At 27.3% G+C, this 16,235-nt stretch overlaps 1 pseudogene; it reads left to right on the top strand.

Moving 5' to 3' along the window:
* The first annotated feature begins 1,172 nt into the window (after positions 1 to 1,172).
* Positions 1,173 to 15,991, top strand: LOC118644218 (annotated as a pseudogene).
* Positions 15,992 to 16,235: the final 244 nt, after the last annotated feature.

Below are 16,235 nucleotides of genomic sequence, written 5' to 3'. Positions count from 1 at the left end.
GTTGACTGAATTTTTAGGCAATCTTCAAAGTGACGCAACTTTGCAAAAAATCATTCAAATTACATAAACTTTTTTTAAATTAAAAGGCAAAGACTCTACTTTAAGAATTCTTAGGCGAAAGTTTAATTTGTAAAGTGTGACCCTTTTGTATCGCATGAAAACCAAACATGTTTTTTTTTAATTAAAAAAAAATAAAAGTTTGTTATCATTTTTTACACGTTTCTCGTTAGAATCTTGCTAATATTAATCCAAATTCTTAAAGTTCATTTTTTTTAAGCAATTTAAAAAAAACATGTCCATACGACGTTTTTTGTTGATTGTACACAAATTTGAAATTTGCATTGTATTTTAGGATATTTTAGCGAATAAATACAGTATTTTTTTAATACCATGAAAAGAAATCAATATATTGCACATTGATTTCATTCGTGTTTAATTCAATCATGCTGCCGTCATCAGAGTGACCCAATGTGCACCACGTGGAGGTTGACGATCGGATTTTACATATTATATGAAAAGGGCCGATTTTTAATATGAAATTTATATTTATATTTTTTATGTATGAGTATGTGTAGGTGTATGTGTATATTTATATGTGATCTGAGCAGGCTGCTAAAATGGCGAACCTAACCTTTTGTTGACTTCAGTAAAATTGGCGCGTTAGCTATCCGCTGTATTCAGATTAGTATGTGTAAATTTCCACCAACAATTTTCAGAGTTATACATATATGTAATACTTATATATTGCTAGTTGGGCTCGAAAGAGAGTGAAAATATTATAGTGCTATTTGATGTACCTTGACAGTTTTGCGCACGCAAAAATTGCTTCCGCTTATACCGCGCGCCCCGCGCGTGAATATTAACCATGTGCTACGTTTGCGCACAACGATGCAGGTACATGATTTTCATTACGTTTATCTCTCTTTGATTTCACCCACTTCTTCTATGATAAGTCCGACGTTAGCAATATAGTTTTATTGTGGAGTTACATAATATGCAAAATCCGACCGTCAATCTCCACATGCACATTAATCCAATCATACGCCGTCACTCTAATGATGTAATATAAGATGTTTTTTCAAGATTCTATTCTAAATAATCTATTGAATTTTTTGTATCTCAAGGTTAATTTTAATTCAGCAATGCAACTTATAAATACTGAATGATCTACTAAGATAAGCAGTGAGTGAGCAGTCATTCCAGAGAGCAAGCGAGTGCGTAGTGAGAAAAATTTAGTTCGTTACACATTAATTGTGCATAGTAACAAAAATATGTATTAAAGTTATTTATAGTTATACATAAGTTCATTTAAATTGATAAAAATTATAGATTATTAATTTCGGAAGTGTTACTATTAATGCCTGTTTCATGAGATAAACAAATTTTATTAAATTAAAAAATTAAGAATTAAACATTTTTCATAGACTCCACATAGAAATTGGCATCCAGTGGATGTCCAATGGACGTCCATTAAACCTTCATAGATCCATGGGACGTCTATGTCCATGATGGAAGTCAGATGGACGTCTATGAGAGGTCTAGTAAACTTCCTTAGCTCTATTGGAGGTTTACCTCCATTGCGGAAGTTAGACGTCCATTAGGGATCCAGTAAACTTTTATGGTTCTATTGAAGGTTTACCTCCATGGCGGAAGTTACATAAACGTCCATTGAAGATCCAGTAAACTTCCATGGCTCCATTGGAGGTTTACTTCCATGGCGGAAGTTAAATAGACGTCTATTAAAGATCCGGTAAACTTCCATGGCTCCATTAGAGGTTTACCTCCATGGTGGAAGTTAGATAGACGTCTATTAGGGATCCACTAAACTTCCATAGTTCTATGAAATATTTACTTTCATGGTGGAAGTTACACAAACAACACGCTTGCCAGAATGAAAACTTTAAGAGAACTTTTTTAAGAAAACATTTAGATATCTTGGAAATGATGTCAAAATGGTAACATTTATTAGAAACGTCTACTAACAATAAGAGAGGTCTTTGAGATATCTCATTGAAGTGTTTCATTTAAGTTTCTTGAAAATGTTATTCTTATGACATCAGCTAAATGATATCAGCTTAATGTCTCATAAAAGATATCACAATGGTCCGATTTTTGAGCCGTCCATGCGCGTCGTAGTTGACTTAAAAATCAGACAACACTATAACATTCTGAATGAGAGATCCATTTGATATTTAAAAAAATTATCATAAAGATAATGTTTTCAAAAGTAACGGTTTGTCTACAATTATTGCGCACAAAAAATGCACAAAATCTAAATTCATCATGTACTGAACAAAAACAGGATAATAAAGGTACTATTCAATTCTTCTTAGAATATATGATCTATGTAGTTAACCATCTAAGTAACCATTTGAACGCTTCAAAATATTAATGCTAAATAGATCGCAATTTCCATCAAATTATTAAAGTGATGGAAAAAGATAAATTTAACAATGAAATTAATAAGTAAATAAATTAATGCTATTTATTTTTAATGTTTCGCAAAATTTAATTGTTTTTATAAAAAATAATATAATTGCGTCAGTTTATAACATATAGGTATATGTAGACAATAACAAATACCCATATCGATGAGTCAAATTGGCATAGCAGATAAAGTACAAGGTTCGTAATTCTAAGGTCCCAGGTTATCAAAACCTACCAACGGCAAGTAAGAATAAAATAAAATAATATAATTTAAATTTAATTAATTAATAAAAATTTGATCCAAATTTAGCATGTACTGCTGATAAAAATAATTTTTGAAAAATGAAATTTTTATTTTAAATTTATATTTTGTCAATCATCTATCGAGGCTCCATGAAGCCTCTATTAATGATCCACAAAACGTCCGTCAGTCATCCATCGAGGTTCCGTGAAGCCTTTATTAATAATCCACGCAACGTCTAATAAACCCCTTTGACGACGTCTAATGGAGGTCTAATAGATGTACGTAATGCGGAACTGTGAATTTCTAATGGCTCTATATTGGATGTCTAATGGACGTCCACTGGAAGTTCAAACTTCCATGGAAGACGTCTAATGGACGTCTTTTAGAGGTTTCATTTCTATGTGGGACTTTATATAATTTTAATTTAATTTATAGTTTTTAGAAATGAAAAAAATTTACTCAAATTTTTTATATTTGTTTAATTACCGTATTTTGACATGTTACACTTGACATGTTACTTATCAATGTTTAGATGAATTTATCATTATTATTAGAATAATGATAAGGTTTGTCACGATATAAATATAAAGTATTTTCTATGTACAATCCAAGAACTGAAAGTCGCGACTGATGAAAACTGAACCTGTTTAGAACAATCAATACAACAAAGATGTTTATTATATTATTATTACTTGTCTTAATTGGGTATTTGACATATCTTTATTACGTGCAATATGGACCCAATGGACGATTAATCAATAAAATACCAGGACCACCAGGTTATCCAATTATTGGTAATATATTGTTAATTTGGAAAAATTCACACGGTAAGTTACAAATTTTAATATATTGTAATAAATGAACTTTTTTAAAATATAAAAATATTCCTGTAAAATGTAAGAAACATTTGTTTTGTATTAATATTAAATGTTATAAATAATATTCACAAATATTTCTTGTAATTAGTTTTAACGGTATTTTAATAATAAAATGCATTATGTAATGTAAATGTAATATACTTCCAATTTCTAACTTTTCATAGATAAAAAACATTATCAAATTATTGAACAACTAAACAATTTTTTAAACAACATTGTAAACTAACAATTGTACTATTTCTTTAATATTTAGATAACCACTTTTTATATAAAATAATATTTTTCTTAAATAAATTTTTTAATAATTATTCTGAAGTACAAAGTAAGAGATCTAATTAAGATTGAAAGTTAGAGTAAAATTTTAACTTCAGAATGTTTAAAGGGTACAAATTAAGAATAAAGAATAATGTTTTTAAAAATTGTACATTACATTGTGTGCAATTTTTAATTTACATTATGGAATTTCGTAAAATAAAAATTTTTTAATTTGACGTAGCTTTTGTTGCTTCATAAAAAATCAGAAAATGGTTCACTAAAGTATTAGTCTTAGAAAGTAGAAATTTTAAACAATAAAGTTTTTGAAAAATTTTTTCTTGAAATTTGATTATCAAGAGACACGATAGTGGCGCGCGCTAAGTGAAAGCGCAGCGCGAGACTGATCGTGTTCTTTACGCGAGTACGCGATTTGCGAGCACCGGAGATTATCGGATCTCAGAAATGGCTAAATCGATCGAGTTCTAACTAGGCTTAATCGAAAGCTTGGGGTCGATTTATATAAAAAAACTGCTTTTATTTTTCTTCTACGTACCTTATGATAGGAGATAACACGACGCAAAGTCGAAATGTCAAAATTTTCATGTAAGATACGTCGTCGTTGTCAACCTTGTAGGCATGTAAAGGAAGAGAGAGGCAAGACGAGGAAAGGTACCGTTTGTTGTAACATGTAAAACATCTCGAGAACGGTTAGAGATACGAATTTGGGATAAACACTAGTATTATCAGATGTCTTCGGATTAATTAATTAAAAATTCATTAATTAATTAAATTTTAAAACATGCAAATCTCGTGAACGGTTGGAGGTGCGTACTTGAGATAAACATTATACCTTTGGAAGATTTTAAAGAGTCAATACGTATCTAAAATTAAATAACTAATTAATTAATTAATTAATCTTAAAATATGCAAATTTCGAGAACAATTTGGAGATACAAACTTGGGATAAGCACTAGTACTATCAAAACACTTCAGAGAGTCAATGCAGAGTCATCACAATATTTTTGCAAGTAAATGTAATAAATATATTGGGTTGGCAAGAAAGTAATTTCGGTTTTCTCATATAGTATAGTCTTATGTTTGCCGTGACGTTTTTTTGTTACTGTTCTGATGTTTTTTTTTTGTCGAATGACATTCTTGCCAATCCAATAGATTAATATTTATTACATTTACTCGCAAAAATGTTGTAATGACTCTGAATCTAAATAATTTACATTAAATATAAACTTTGAATAAAAATTAATTTGATTTTGAATTGCCTATACAGGTTTTTTTTCTATTCATTGATGTTGATGATGAGATAGATAGGTGAAATGCTTTGGAAATATCCAACTAATGTTATTAATGTTGTGGAAAAACTTATCTTGTATTCAGTACCTATGATACTGACTACTGTTTACATGCTATCAATATAGTGCAGAATATATTGTAGTATTCTTACAATTATATTATTTTTAAAAATATTCATTAGTGTATATTTATTAATAAATTATTTATAACTATTATATAGAACATTTAATTAATATTTTATTGATTTTACTGTACTTTAAATAATTTAAATTAAAAATAATTTTAAATAAAAATTAGTTTGACATTTTAGAAATACACACATAAAAATGTATATTTTGTAATTCGAATACTATATTATTTGTACAGGTTTTTAATAATGTACATTGCTATAAATAAAACAATTTGACATTCGAAATATGCAAAGAAAAATGTGTATAAAATATTGCATTGTTTAAATATGTTCTAGTAAGTTAATTATAGTTTTGTGGATTTATAATGCCTAATAGTACAAAATATGTGATATCCGCATAGAATTACCTTTCTTTAAAAAAAGATAAAAAAAAGGGCCAAGTACGTGCGTGCGTGCATGCTTTTACGGAAAATGCTATTATTTCACGTAATAACATTATACAAAATAATTTTAATTTGGTACTACAAATGTATGAAATTTTTATAAAATTATGTTTTCCTCAAAAAGAACAAAAAATATATTTTCTCTACTAAAGTATTGATATAAAAAAAAGCGCCAACTATAAAATTGCATGTTTATACGAACTAGAACGTCTACATTAACAAACATTTATTTGTTCAAATGTTACAAATAAATATTTTAATACAAATAAATATTTTACTACAAAAACTTGGCGTTGTTAAATCGAATAATTAGTTTTAATACAAAATCGTTTTCTTGCAATTTAACTTACATATTAAAATAATAATAAGTTAAAATTACAATTTTTTGCAATTAAAATCGTAATAGCGTTATATACGTATAACATTATACATACGTGTGTGTGTGTGTGTGTGTGTGTGTGTGTGTGTGTGTGTGTGTGTGTGTGTGTGTGTGTGTGTGTGTGTGTGTGTGTGTGTGTGAGCGAGAAAGAGAACGTATGCATGCGTAAGAGATTAAATTATTAAAAATCGATTCCTGATAAACGAAGTTATATACTGTACTAAATACATACGCACAAACGCATGCACGCACATGCGCGCCCACACACACACACACACACACACACACACACACACACACACACACACACACACACACACACACACACACACACACACACACACACACACACACACACACACACACACATTCAGATAGACGAACAAAAAAAAAAGGAGAGCTAATAAATTATTTGGTTTAGCGACGCCAAGTTTTTGTAGTAAAATATTTATTTGTAATATTTGTACAAATAAATATTTGTTAATGTAGACGTTCTAGTTCGTATGAACATCCAATTTCATAGTTGACGTTTTTTTTTCATATCATTACTTTTGTAGAGAAAAAATATTTTTTGTTTTTTTTTGAGAAAAACATAATTTTATTAAAATTTCATACATTTGTAGTGCCAAATTAAAATTATTTTGTCTAATGTTATTACGTGAAATAATAGCATTTTCTTTAAAAGCATACATGCACGCATGCACGCACACTTGGCGCCCTTTTTTTATCTTTTCTAAAAAATTTATAGCCAGAAAAAGAGGTGGTGTTTTAATTTGGTTATTAAATGTATTTGTGTATTCTAAATGCTTGAACTTTTTTCAGAGGGTATCTGGAAGGTATACATTAATCTAATACTGTCTCATTCCTTTTTTAAAGTATGGTTCTTCTTAATACCTGTTGTGTTTATTCGTCGTCCCGATGATCTGGAGGTAATAAAATAAAAAAAAATTATTCTTGTATACATTATTGGCAAACCAGTAATTTAACAATTTTATGTTTTTACTTTGTAAAAAAAAGATGTTACTTGTATTGCTGCTAATTTTCCGCGATGCTGATTAATTCTCTCGTTGTGATTACTTTGTGTCGCGAGAGTAATTGTTATCGTGACTGAAATTTTGCAGCTGTCAAATTTACATAGATGGTTATCTATAAAATTATCGTTGTAATTTACTTTTAAAACGTAAAAAAAAAGGTAAATAACGGGTTGTGGGAACTAATATTTATAAAAAACACTCAAAAAATTTGATAAAAATAATAAAATATTTTAAATAAACTAATTATATTTATTAAAATTAAGTACACAGTTTGACTTGTACCTTCTTTTTTTAATTTTCTAGATAATACTGGGCAGTACAAAACATATCGAAAAGGGTAAATTGTATGACCTTTTACAGCCTTGGTTCAAAACAGGTCTTCTTGTCAGTAAAGGTAATATTATATTTATTAATATAAAAGTTTTAAATTTGAATACATAGGGTATAGAAAAGTTGCTTTTAAAAAGTAATTATTCGATAATGTTTAATACAAAAGTACGCGTTTTGCATTAAAAAAATATTTTATCAAGTACTTATACCTAATTACTAAAAAAGTATTGATTTATTATAATTTTTGTTACTTTTTTACCAAACTTTAATAAACTTTTTTTCATTATAATGTCATTTAATCTAATTAATAGTTTTATAGGTATTTTATATTTTATAGGTATTACTTTCTAAAATACTAAATGGTTTATGCATAGACTTCATGCTTTTCTAAATCATTGATGTCTGTATTTGATTACGTACTTTTATATGTACGCGTGAAAGAAAATAAATTTTAAATATATAATATTAATTAGCAAATTAACAAATTAAAAATAATCAATAACTAATTAAAAGAAGAGAGAACCATCTCACAGTATCATACATAAGCGTCATTTATATCTTTTACAGTATTATCGTATTATATTTTTTGTTATTATTTTAGGTTCAAAATGGCAATCACGACGAAAGATATTAAATCCCACATTCAATTTTAATATATTACAGCAATTTGCTGAGATTTTAATCGAAGAAGGCGAGAGAATGACAACATCTTTAAAGAATACAGGAGACACTGTTACAAAAGATTTAATACCGTTTATTGGTGAACATACGATGAACGCAATATGTGGTATCACATTCTATTTATATATTTATGTAGAGATTTTATCTTTCTGTTGGAAACAGATTTTATCTTGACTTATATAAATGACAAACAAACTGTATCTATGTATAAAGAAGGACTGGTGTCGATTTTAACCCATTAACCAGCTTCTAAAATTCATACTGATTATCGTTGCTAATACTCTGCAGATTGCAAACATATTTTTTAAAGCCTAAAAACCAATGGTAACTTATGAGATTCAAAAATTAAGTACAATGTTATGCTGTAGATTTTCCAATAGCTTACGCTGTATCTTTAAAATAAGTAATTTAATTGTTAATTTTTACGGAGTTATTATTCGACTTAAGCGTGGTATATATAAATATTCATGATTGTCATTCGAAATGCCTGATCTAATGTGGCGGTGTGTATGTTTGGAAAAGTCATCGCTATCGCATGAAAATTGTTGCTAGTAGAATTTAAGTTTTTTCCTGATAGCTGTGCATAGGCAGAAAGCAATATTTTCGATCTGTTAGTTATATTAAGCTCTTTATTTGTTTTTTGCCATACTTTTTCTTTGAAGCTTTTTATTTGTTTTTTTTTTTTAATTTTATATGTTTTCTTGAGCATGTTATCGACATTAGCCATACACATTTTGAGATTACATCATTTTGAGAGGCGAGAGAAACTCACACTAATAAACCCCCTCGATTCATAAGAGACGATTGTGCTAACGATAACATAAATCATTCTGAGTAACGAGAGACAATAGAACTCATTCTATAAGTCAATATAATATTGATAATTATTTTGATATAATCTTAATTACATTTAGTTTTACATTTTAAACTTCAAATTGACGATGTCAAATATATTATCAAACTCCGAGAACTTACGAACAACAGTTTCCACACGACAGTGATAATTTTTAGAAACGTACATACAACCATATTGTATTAGCATTTTGAATGACAATAGTGGATATTTATATCACGCTTGGAATAATTAGTCGAGTAACAACTCCGTAAAGACAATTAAATTGCTTATTTTGAGGATACCACGTAAGATATTTGAAAATCTACAACGTAACATCGTATTTTATTTTTAAATCTCACTAATAAGTTCCCATCCGTTTTTAGAGTTCACAAAAATATTTTTATATTCTGCAGGGATTATTAACGATAATCTATATGAATTTTAAGCGCTGGTTGGTCGGCCAAAACCGGCATTATTTATCGGGCCTTCTTTGTGTAAAATACCGATATTATAATAAATAAAAGTTATCTCATTTTTTCAATAATATTTTTTAAATATGTATAAGATTACATTACAATAATGTAATTTTTTTTTAGAAACTGCAATGGGAATTTCTTTGAAAAAAACGGATTTATTTTATCAGCAATATCGAAAAGCGTTTCATCAATTAATTGAAGTTATTCGATATAGGTAATTGAAATAATTGTACTATATATGTCGTATGCATAGAGAACATTTATATAAAAATTATTATTATGTATAATAGTAGTCACCAGAAAAAATTTTAAAGAATTATATCACAACTGGTGTAAATAGTATAATAATTTAATCCCATCAAAAAAGTACATAAACGCGTGTTTTTTGAAATAAATTTGAAATCAATACAGTTAGCTAAGTAAATTTTAAAAAGACTTAAAAAAATTTAATAAACATGCATTAAAAAATTGTTTAAACGGTCTTGATGATTAAATGATTAAACGATTAAAATCAACTTAACGGGATTATAGTGAAGCAAAAACTTGGCGTGCCCGGCTCATATTTTTTCTGAATTTCCAAGGCTCTATGTTATTGATATTGATAAATGTATATACAAAAATGCAATTAATGTAACTCGGGTGTTGTTTTACTATCTGTCAGTTTTTGCTTCATTATCTGTTATTATTCATACATCCCATTTTTCAATTAATTTTTTAATAGAACCATTGAATGCGTTTATATATTTGACGTATCTTTTGTAATTTTGTAAAGTTTTGTTAGATTATTATTTTTTTATTATTTTATTCGTACAATAATTTTTATATTGTATAACATTGATGGGTTATTGCGTATTAACGAGCCCGGAACGCTAAGTTCTTGCTTCACTACAGTCCCGTTGGTTGATTTTAATCATTTAATCATTTAAACATCAAGCCCGTTTAAGCAATTTTTAAATAGATGTATATTAAATTTTTTTAAGTCTTCTTAAAAATATACTTGGCTAACTGTATTGATCTCAAATTTATTTTGGAAAGCACGCGTTTATGTACTTGGCGTATCTTTTTTACCTTTTTAAGGTTTTCTGGTGGAATTTTACTTCTTTTTGTAAAAATGATTGCAATTTTATTAACTTTTTATTAATACTTTTGACATTTATTACATATAAATTATAAATATTATTTGTTTATGTGTTATTATTATTTATTTATTTAATTTTTATTAATGTTATTAATTTTATTAAATTTTGTTGCGTACCAATATTTATCACTTACACTAATATATATATATATATATATATATATACATATATATATATAGATAAATGGATATATTAACATATATAATTGTAATTATAATTTGAATATTTAGAAGCTTGTAATTTTATTAAATTTTATTACTTTATTATTAATATTTTTGACATTCACATATATATCATGAATTTTGTGTGTGTGTATGTGTTGTGTGTGTGTTGTGTTTATGTTATATATTTATTTCATTTTTATTAACTTATTATACTTTTCTCGTGTATTATTCACCAATATTCACTATTTATATTACAAAATAATTTTTTATACATTTTAGTTTTATAAAATTGTATGTAGGCACATTAAGAAGCCTCTTGAACGACAAACCGGCTTTGTGTGTATGTGTGCATGTATATGTGAATTGAAAAAAATAACTTAAGTGAGCTTTTTTGCGCAAGAGATCTCGAGATCTCAGAATTATCAAGTTTATTATATTTTTTTCGCGTATCAATATTCACCATCTACATTACGAAATAGTTTTATTTAAGTTTTATAAAATTGTATGTAAGCACATGTGAAGCCCCTAGACAAACTGGCTTTACGTGTGTGTATACATGTGAATCCGTGGAAAATAACTCAAGTTGTGTAATTTAGGTTCTTGAGCCCTTGGCTGCATAACGAATGGATATTCTCATTAACGTCAAAAAATAGAGAACAAACAAAGATTCTGAAAATATTACATGGCTTTACTGAGAAAGTATGTAAACAAATTTTTTCATCTTAAATACTTTTTACAATTATTCTATTATGTAAAAAGAAAAGGTAAGGAAGAAAAGTCCCATAATTTTTATTTGAAAAGCATAAGACAATTTATCCAACATATTATGTTGACAAATACGTTTTTAACATTTACATAAATAATGCAGAGAAGAGAACTAATGTTGAATACTTATAGATTATTGCAGAGAGAAAAATTTATCATAAACACTATGAACAACATAAGAAAAATCTCAATGAAAATTCAATGGCAGTTGCAGAGACTATTGGAAGTACGTAATAAAATTCAAGCTACATATAAAATTTCAATTACTCCCTCTTAGCAAAAAAATTGTTGAATTACGGTACAAAAATTTAAATATTATTGTGTTACAATAATATACGTATGTATTATGATACAAATATATATTAATGTAATATTTGTAATAGAATTTAAATTCAATATCTTTTAACAAAAATAATATAAACAAAAGTTATACTATAAGATTAATATATATTCCTATTTAAATTGATTTAGTTAAAAAAAAAGACTTGCTATGTTGGATCTTTTAATATTGGCGTCTCAAGAAGGTCTGTTAACTGATTCTGATATTAGAGAAGAAGTCGATGTCTTTATAGCTGCGGTATGTACATAATGTTCTTTTATTAATAAATAAAAATAATTTGTATCACACACTATTAAGCAATATTAAACGTATATAAAAAACAATGTGTGATTATAGGCTTATGATACTACAGCATTAGCTGTATCCTATACTTTATCACTCCTGGCCGAACATAAAGATATTCAGGTAATATAGGCGTTAAACATTGTAATTAAAAGAAAAGATAACATATTTTAGTTTAATTATGGGAACTATTTAATCTTTTGTTTAATCACAATACTCTAAATGTTTTTATAACAGTAATAGAAATACCATAACATGTTTTGTTGCATGTAAATATTAATTTATGCTTGTCGTATAATAATACTTGTTACGTAATGTGTGAACAAATTTCTCTTACATTGTTTTTTTCTATTTAATTGAATTAAAGATACTTAGAATGAAAAAAAAATTATAGTCGTGACAACTATAAAGTAACAGCTCTACAAGTTTGATTCGTAGAACTTTTGGGCATTCTTCAATGAACAGTTGTATAGTTATTGCAACTAAAGTTTAAATTTTAAATAAATAAGAATGGTTTGTATCACACACCATGCAGCTACATTATTAATTATTTAGTTACAGTGAAAATTACTTAGTTAAAGTTTATACAGAATTTATACAAATAAGTTATCACAATTATATTTTTTTAGTATACATACGGTCGATTAACTATACAATCAAAATATTAACTATGAACAGTGAAACAATTGCGCCATAGCACCTTAAGTGTTAGGTAATGAGAATAAAGAATTCCGATTTCAAATCTCAATTGAATTTTTTCACATACATTTGTATTACCATTTCTTTGTAGTTCAATTAAAAATTTACTAAAAATAGTTAATGTTACGAAATTTTCTTAGTTTATATAATTTATTGGTTTTATTTTAACTATAATACATAATTAAAGTGCTATTTGTTTATAAATTTATAATTACTAATACATTTTTTTTTCTCCGAGTGTATATAAATATATATTAAACACATTTTAAATACAATTTATGTACTTGGAGAACATTAATTAAAACGTGGTTAAAATAAATTCTTAAAATTTTATAATTTTGTTTCTGTATACAAGTGAAATATTGGAATAATGAAAAAAGTTTTCTAATTAACATTGATACAGGATTGTGTTAGAAAAGAAGTCGATGCTATTATGCAAGAGAGTCAAGGAAAACTTACCGTTCAATCGTTGCAAAATCTACAATATTTAGAGAGATGTATAAAAGAAACATTACGTTTATATCCAAGTGCTTATTTTATATTACGAGTTACTTCGGAAGAGACACAATTAAGTACGTAACTGTTTGATCTGTTACATTTATTTTTATACGAAACTTTATTCGTACATAAATATAATAAATTATAATGTTCTGTTATTTAAAATTAAATTAATTGTCTCATCTTAAATGTGTGGTTTCATGTGCTGTCTCAAAAAAATCGATTTTTTAAGAATAGTCCTAATTGAAAGCTTTACTAATAAAGAATATGTTCATAAAGTCTTAAGTCGAAATTAGAAATAGTTTTCGAGTTACAGTCTGCAGAATGTCATGCGATTGTAATATGAGGTAAAAAATTAATTAATGCGAGTAATACCGATGCAGTGTATACAAAAATAAGTAATAATAATACGAAGCCGAAGGACTACTAAGTTGACCTGGAATCGCAGATTAGCCTGTGGTTGCCGTAAGTTTTCAATAAATAGTGTTTTTCTGCTTCGTAAACTTCAAACGCATGTTTCTCGAAACAGTATTTTTGCAACTGGGGCAGGTGATTTCTCAAAAACGTTTTTACCAACCGGTCTAAAATTTTACAGGCTTATTGAATCAGCATATATATCACTATCGCCGGAACCTCAGTTATGCTAAAATTGTAATTTTAATTAATATTTCTAGTATAAAAACTTAGTAAAAAAACAAAATTTTTGTGACACATTTGTAAAAATCGCCGTCATTTTTCCAATTTTTAAGAAAAACTGTTATCTGCAGCGATAGTGGCATTTGTACAAATTAAGAACCTTTTTAGATTTATTGTTTCAGATGATACAAACAGCTGAAATTACCTGCGCCAGCAACTTATTTTTTTTTAGACTTGTTTTTAATGTTTATAAAAAACCAATAAAAAATTAGTATTTTCTTGTAAAAAAATATTTTTGGTTTATTATAATATTATTCTTTTAGAATAATATTATCATAAACAAAAAGATTTTTTTATTCAGATACAGTATTATCTTAGAAAAAATAAATAAAGAAATTTACTTTATTTTTCCGCTTGACACACGAGACTACCCTCTTAATAAACAAGATAAGTTGTCTTGTAACATTTACAAAATTAATTGTTTAAGTTAATTAAACCTTAGTGTAAAATACAATTTTTTACAATCTGATATATACTGAGCAACAAAAGCGGAACAAAAATTTATGCTAAAATTTTATTCAACTTTAAGTAATCATAAGTTCTTTAAAATTTATTGTATTGAAAAATTGTTTTTCATTTTAAAGCTTGAAGTCTTTACTTTAAAGAACATTTGTCAGATTTTCTTTTTTGCTTTTTTCTTATTCGACATCTGGGCAGCAATCATGTAATTTTTTCCTTAAGACGAAAACGTGAAAAGTGAAAAGTTTTATGTAACTATCTCTTTCTATTGGTGTTGAATAGAAAGAGACAGTAACTTGAATTTTTTCACTTTTCACGTTTTTGCCCTAGGGGAAAAGTCACATAATCGATACCCTGTTTAAAAATCAAAACGTATGTTGTGTTTAATAATTTTCATATTTTGATGCTTCACGGCATGTAATGAATTTATCTCGTAAACTTTATAAGAATTATCGTAAAATATGAACTTTCCTCTATAATTTTGAAAAAAAAAAAGAAGTCTATACAATTTTTTTAGCAGATTTATGATATATTAAAGTTGCATTTTATTCTGTTTATGCCTGTTATCTCCAGCATTAGCATTACTCAATGCGCACCACGAGAAGGTTGATGGCCAGATTTTGCGCATTCTCTGTGGGCGCGCGCGCGCTACTGCGTCGCTTGATGTATGAACTATGAATTATGTATAGCAATCATGAATATATAAACTGGGTTTTTATTGCTTTAATTATACCTAAGCAGATCATATTTTTATTAATATTAATATAGTGTAATGTTTAGTTTCTTAAAAATGAGCTAGGAGGTTTGCTTTAAAAGGCTTTTCAGTATTGATAACCGTTCTTCAGCATTATGGACAGATATTTGTTTTTAAAATTTTTATAAAGAATTTAATTCTTATTTGTACGTATCTACATACATTACATTGTTATAAATTTTTTTTCAGATTCGTATTTAATACCTGCCGGAACAATGATACATCTTAGTATCTATGGTGTTCACAGAGATCCTAATTATTGGTCAAATCCAGAAATATTTGACCCAGATAGATTTTTACCTGAAAATATCCGAAATCGTCATCCTTACTCCTATATACCATTCAGTGCTGGACCACGTAATTGTATCGGTAAAATTAAAATATTAATATTTTTTATATTTCTTTATCCTTTTTTAAACATATTGTGATATATTCAAATTGTAGGGCAACGATTTGCCATGTTGGAGATGAAAGCAATGCTAGCTCCTTTAATTCACAATTTTTATTTGGAGCCCGTGGATTACTTAAAAGATCTACGAATGATACTTGATGGTACGCTTCGCCCTATTAATCCACATCGTATAAAATTTGTTCCAATTGATACAAAATGCGTATAAATATTTAAAAACAATTTGTGAAACCGACAAGTGTATTGTTGTTATAAAATAAAGAAAATTGTTATGCTATTACATATACATTAATAATCAAAATAAAAAATAAATTTTGTAAATGTGTATTATATAACCGGGGAATAAAAAGACAATAATGACATAAATCTGGTTTATTTTATTTTATTAAATAAAAAGGTATTTTACATTTGCTTAATCCGCAGGAACACCTCATAAAGATGCATCTAAGAATAATTTCCTTGATTAATTCCGTTCCTAAAAAATTTAACCCTCAGTACGCATATAGGATTAACGTAAACCTAGTTTAATTTTCGAGGTTGCAACATTTCAATAGCGTTTGAGTAGAGCGCTGAGGCTTGGAGAGGAAAAAAACTTGTGCCTGCCCTCTAC

Source organism: Monomorium pharaonis, unplaced genomic scaffold (genome assembly GCF_013373865.1).
Source record: "Monomorium pharaonis isolate MP-MQ-018 unplaced genomic scaffold, ASM1337386v2 scaffold_399, whole genome shotgun sequence".
NCBI classification, from domain to species: Eukaryota; Metazoa; Arthropoda; class Insecta; order Hymenoptera; family Formicidae; genus Monomorium; species Monomorium pharaonis.
Note: the sequence above shows the minus strand (reverse complement) of the source record. Positions and strands in the feature narration are given on the sequence as shown.